At 54.7% G+C, this 6,005-nt stretch overlaps 1 protein-coding gene across 2 annotated transcripts in view; it reads right to left on the reverse strand.

The window, feature by feature from the left end:
• The window catches only part of ERI3 (ERI1 exoribonuclease family member 3), a 135,319-nt gene extending 133,941 nt beyond the window's left edge, over positions 1 to 1,378 (reverse strand). The window contains exon 1 of one of the 2 annotated variants that reach the window (XM_054834007.1): positions 1,273 to 1,378. The gene's annotated coding sequence lies outside the window, so the exon portion shown is untranslated. Of the gene's footprint in view, positions 1 to 322; positions 858 to 1,272 lie in introns of those variants that run through there. The other variant, XM_054834008.1, reaches the window with a different exon arrangement.
• Positions 1,379 to 6,005: the final 4,627 nt, after the last annotated feature.

Genomic DNA, 6,005 nt, shown 5'->3' on the forward strand with positions numbered 1-6,005 from the left:
TCCAATGGGACAAGCGCCTTTGAGATGTACCTGCCTGGAGCCCTGTGCACCTCATCCTCCCTGAAGCACAGTGCAAGCATTAACCTATTAGAAAACTTGCTGGTCCCTTGCATTGCAGCTGAAAGAATATTAAGAGTTCAGGCTAAACAGCAGCTGTCAATCCACCCATTTCTGAAACCAAAAGCTCAATAAGGAGAAGAGATAAGTAAAGGAAGAGTAAACCAAGCATCAGACTTATTAGCAAACAGGCCAGCAACGACCATGTAAATCCACCAGACACAGGACTTGTAAAAGACAGAACATAAGGAGTAAATGACAACACCTTTTCGTACATCTCAGTTCAGAAGGAACACCTGTAACGGTACAGCAGCCAGAAAAGAACAGGAGAAGAAATTCCTACTGCCAGTCAGGAAACAAGTAAACAGATCCTGCTCTTCTAAGCCTTCTCAAGTTTACTTCAGTCTCGAGATCTGAGACAGGTGACCAGTTCAATTTCACAGAATAAAAAATAGAAAAAAAAAAAATCAAACCTCCTACTCCCCCATCCCCTCTGTCTATGAGCCTCCGCATCCCAAAAGGAACACGAAGAATCCTCGTTGCTGCTGCCTCTCGCTCACCCCGGGCATGCCCCGCTCCCCGGGCAGACACCTTTTTTCCCCATCCTCAAGCCCTAACGGCAACTGATCCCGCTCCGGCTGGGACCCGGGGGCCGCTACCACCGCCACCCGCGACACTTCCACCCAAGGCAAAGCCCGGGGAGCGGAGGCAGCGGAGGGCCCGGCGGCCCCCAGCTCCGGCAGACAGGAGCCGGGGCTCGGCGTCGAGCGGACGAGGCGCCGCCACGCCTGCCCGCCGCCGCCCCGCGTCCTCCCGTCGGGCCGGGGCCGCCCCCCAGTCCCCAACGGCCTCCCCACGCCCCCGCCGCCGCCCGGCCCCGGCCCGGCGCCCGGCTCGCCGCCCCACGGTCCCGGCCGCGGGCCGCCGCCCCGGCGCAAGCCCCGCCGCCGCGGGGGACCAGGCCGCGCCCCCCCCGCCTTCTCCGGGCCAGGCCTCCACCCCCCGCCCCGGGCCACGGCGGCCCCACGCCTCCACCAGGCCTGCCGGGCCCCCGCGCCGGCCGGGCCCCGCCACGGCCGTGCCGCCGCCCGCTGCCTGGCGGGCGCCGTGCCACCCTCCCCCGCGGCGGGGGCCGCCCCGGCCCGGCCCTGCCCCCCCCCCCCCCCCCCGCCCCGCACACACTCCGCACCACGAGTCCCCAACACCGCCACTCACCTCCGCGCACTCTGACCCCCGACCCCGCTTTGAGCGGCAGCGCCGCCGGCCAACCGCAGCGCCGCCTGCCGCCGCCGGGGGCGGGGCTTCCTCCCCGCCGCGCCCCTTCGCGCAGGCGCACGCCGCAGGCTGCGGCGCGGGGCACGCTGGGGCTTGTAGTTCGTCGCCGCCGCACCGCCCCCTCGCCCTGCCCCGCCGCGTGGCCGCGTCTCGACGCCGCCGCCGCGCCGGCCCCGCCGGGTCCCCAGGCGCCGCCCCCTGCCGCCAACGGCCACCCCCTCGCGTGCCCCGGGCCCCCGCGCCTCCGGCCTTCAGCCGGCCTAGCGTCAGTGCGAACGGGGTACCGTGCCTGAGTGCGGGGAGTTCAGGCGGGCTGCAGCGGAGAGACCCCGCGTCCCCCGCGCCGGGGCGGCGCTGCCTGAGGGTGCAGGTCTCATCGGGGACCCCTCCGCAGGGGTCTCGCCTCGCCCCCACTGCTACCGGGCTTGCACTGCCGCTCCACTTCATTCTGGACTGGGTGGATGCTGCCGACGCAGATAATTCATTGGTCTCAACGGTGCCCGGGTTGGGCCGCGCCGGTAACTGCAGGTGGTGTTGGCCGGTGTTTCCTCCCACCATCTGATCTGGATTAAGGCAAAGTCAGGTCCCTCAGCAAGCCTGGGGCTGTCTTTCCTCCCCTGCACTTCGACATCAGTGATCAGCTTCCAGTTCTTCTGCGTTCGTGCAGCTCTGATGCTAAACCTGCCCAGACCTTGCCCGGTCTCCACCAGACACCCCTAAGCTGTGGCGTCTCCTCCCCACACACGTGGCTGACACCCTCAGCCAGGACACACATCTTACCTGCAGCGACACCAAATCCTTAGCCTGCTGCCCCGTCCGTACCCCTTGGAAAGCGCAGCCGCCAACGACAAGCGTACTAGCTGGGGCCATTCCCCACTTTGCCTCCTTCCTTGCCCCCCACGTTAACTCACGCCTCCACATTTCAGGTCAGCAGCTCCTTTGCACCGTCCCTGATAGTCCACATGTGTCCAAAGAGTCCCCGGCTCGTGGCAAACGGGACTGCGAGGGATCCTAGAGGCCACCTCACCCATGCTGTGCCCACGGGTGGGAGCAGCTCTGTCATCTTGCTGTCCTCTTCAAAGCCTCCCTTAAGCCTTTCTCTTGCTCTGTGCCTAAAAATACTGGCCAAAGGTAAGCACCAGGGCGCAGAGATCACTGTCTGCCGCTCCACGCAAGGCGGCTGCTCGCACTTTCCTGGCTGCATCTGCCCGGTGTCCCTGCCTTTAATTGCGTTGCCAACTCTTCAGGATGAATTTATCTTTTCGCTCAGTTTGTATGCAGCCTTGAACCTGGGAGGCCTGAATTGTGAAAGTAGCATGTCAGAACTATAAAAATACCAACAGCAAACCATTTAATAATAGAAAGAGTTCCTTTAAGCCCTCTTAGATTTGGCATCTCTCAGCCTCCCACCCACATAAGCAAAGATAATGTGAAGTTATACTTCTAAGCTTAGCTGTATCGCTGTGATTTGTCAAGCCTTTGGTGACTGATGTCTGGTTTGCCAGGAGCCCAGGAGAGCGAATTGAGGGCCTTTGCGCCGTAACGTTCCTTGAGCGATGTCTCCCTGCCCCTCCTTATGAGGGATGGAAACTGGCTGAGATGTGCTTGAAATTACGCTCCAACCCCAAAGCTTGAAATATAGGGCTCGCAGCCTGCCTGTGTTTCTAGGAGCATGAAAGAAGAGGCCTTTTCACTGCTGACCTCTGCATCTAGCAGTAAAAAATAATTTTTCTTTTCTCGTACTAGACAAACAATGAATGGCTCATAGATGTGTACATGTCCTTTTTTCATCAGCCAAGCCTGGTGCTGTTTCCCAGGTTTGTCAGACAGCGTAGCAGGGAGGAGATTTCCTCCTGCCTGTTTTTTTGTGGGGGGAACCCCGTCCCCAGCTGAGCATCTGCAATAACCAGGGGCCACATCCTGGCTTCTGCCAGCCTCGGTGACCCTTGTGAGATCCGTACAAGTTGTCCTCCAAACACTGTGGGACAGCAATGTGATTGCCTTCAGCAACTGCACTTTCAAAGAGGTCCTTTTTTCTGGCACAGCTATCAGCTGCCAAAGGCGGCACCCAAACCAGTTTGAGGAGAGCCATGTTTTATTAAATATTGTCACTGTTTCTGCAGTGTTGTTATCTGAACCTGTCTTATGTGTGCATGTCTCAAATGAACACTGCAGGCCACTGAAAATGTCACCTACAGATTAATCTGGCTCACTCCAGGCTTCTGGAAAAATGAATGAAGGTGATCAATAGACACCCTGTTGCCTCCCCATCGATGCACGTGGCCCCTGTAGCATCCTCGCTGGGAACAGCTCCCCTCCCCAAGGGACTCAGCCAGTGGCAGAGCTAGGAAATGCAAAAGTGGGGCCCTGGGCAAGCAATGCTGAGAAACTGGGTCATGCATATGGGGAAAAGTGGGCAAAAGGGCTAATAGTTGCTGATCAGGGGCACCTTGTTTGTTCCTGCTAGCACAGCCCGCGCCAGTCCCACCACCCCATTGCCTCAGGACCGACAGAATCAGCCCCCTGTCAGTCCAAGAGCAAGCGAGTGTGTTTCAGGAGCAGCTCTGGTGTCTTAATTGCTTGTCCTACTTTAGAGATTTTGGGATGGCTGTAAGAGGCCCAGAGGAAATAGGGTCCACACTGGGGTGGGGTCTGGGCTGTCCTGATTTACACCAAGGACTGTCTTCAAACACTGGGTGGAAAGGGCAGCTCGAAGCTTCCAGCTCTGCCCCCCTCTCCTACATCTGGATCCCCTGTGCTGCTGCCAGCAGATGCAGCAGCCTGGTCTACAGTTACCTATAAGTTTTATTTGTTTTAAAAACCCAACAGTTTCTTAACAAAGCGCAATTTCATTTAGCACAGATGTGCGGCCACCTCTGGGCTGATGGATATATGGGGCTGTACAAGAACGCAGCAAACTGGTGGGGCAGGGTAAGGCAGAAAATACAGAATAAACCTCCCTGAAACCTCCGTGACAGCTCCAGGTGATCCTCCGTGTGCATAAAGGGCTGAGCTCATCCTAGCCCAAGATGAAGATTCCGACCGCTGCCTGCTGCTGGGTCAGCACTGAGGAGGAGGAGGAAGAAGGGTCCCACCAACTGCTTCCCCAGCCCTGCTCCCAGTGCCTCCCTCCCCAGGGCACATGGAGCACGGCTCCTTTTAAAGCAACGGGATTTTACGTGATTATGGCACAAAGAAACACCACCTCATGTTAAAGGAGACTCTTTAGTTCTGTTCAGCTGCTTATGCTGAATGCAACTTTTAAATGTCTTATAATACACATGACAAGTAGTCTTGTATCACTGTTTTCTACTTAACAAGTTAATAACGTGCCAACCCAAATCCTTCAGTTACTAACGCCACCAGTGGGACTCATTAACCAACGTGAGCACATATTTAAGGGAATACTAATATTCACAACATGCATTTTTATATTCATGTTGTCATTCTTGAAACCACAGCTCAGTGCATGTATTCTGTTGAAACATTTGTTTGCAGAGGATTTCTCTCTCCCTTTTCCTCTAAACACATATACTATCACTGGGGTATCATTCTGGTGAATGATATTAATGACAGCTTGTCATCATGGAAAGCTATTCCTAGCTGTCAATTAAAGGGTGTTTTGAAAGAAAGCAGCTCATTCAACCCCGGTGGGAGCAAGTGTGTCTCATTGTTTGACAGTGACCCTCTTGATGAATTTGGGAGCAGCAGCAACAGCAGCTCTGTGGGGCCAGGAGGTTTGCAGATGCAGCACAGGGCTCTTGGGTGACAAGGACAGGTCATTTTAAAGGTGCTGATGTCCTTAGCAAAAGAAAGGCAAAAGAGGATTTCAGATCATAAAAGCAATCCACATTTAGGAGTACAGGCCAGGAAAGGAGTCCCAGAGATACTGAGCCATTCTCCTCCATCTTGTAATATAAAGTCCCATCCAACATGCCAGTACATTTATCAACCTCCATCTTCAAATCTGTTCGTTTACGTGCCCACGTTAACCCAAGTAGAAGGCTTCTTCAGGTCTGCTCTGCCTGATAGATGGGAAACTTCCTCTAATTTCATATAAAATGTATTCATAGCTAGTTTGCAATAATTTACTCTGGCAAATGATCTTTTGCTTTATCTTGGGGTGGGGGGTGTGTCCCTTCCCTGGTGTATTTATAGGCAGCTCTCAAATCCCAGTCATCTCTGTCATCTTTGTTTTGCTAGGCTAAACAAACCGTTTTATTCTTGTGTCTCCTCACCACCTTAGCTTTCCATTTCCCACACCATCTTAGTAGACCTCCTCTGCACCTGCTCCAGTTTCAATTGAATTTTCTTGAGCACGATTGCCCAGACTGGTACATGGTATTCCTGAGCCGGGCTCCAAAGCCTCGTACAATATTTGTCACTTGACCCTATAAATATCACTCATATAAACATGCTTGATTTCTATATTTCTCCCCTCAACAGGGTGGTCCGCTCCCAGGGCTTTCTTGTTCCTTTTATTTTCCTAAGCACTCCTTGCACAGTAATAAAAATGTACAGACTCAGTGGGGATCTGTTTTAACTTCAAATGTGCTGATTCAGTTCAAAAACCATTAATTCAGCCGGAATCAGGGCCATGGGGTGGAAATCCTTTTCCAGTTAAAACAGAGGTGAGAGGGACAACAGCCTTTGACAGGCTAGGAAATAAAGTG

This window comes from Grus americana, chromosome 8, assembly GCF_028858705.1.
Source record: "Grus americana isolate bGruAme1 chromosome 8, bGruAme1.mat, whole genome shotgun sequence".
Classification (NCBI taxonomy): domain Eukaryota; kingdom Metazoa; phylum Chordata; class Aves; order Gruiformes; family Gruidae; genus Grus; species Grus americana.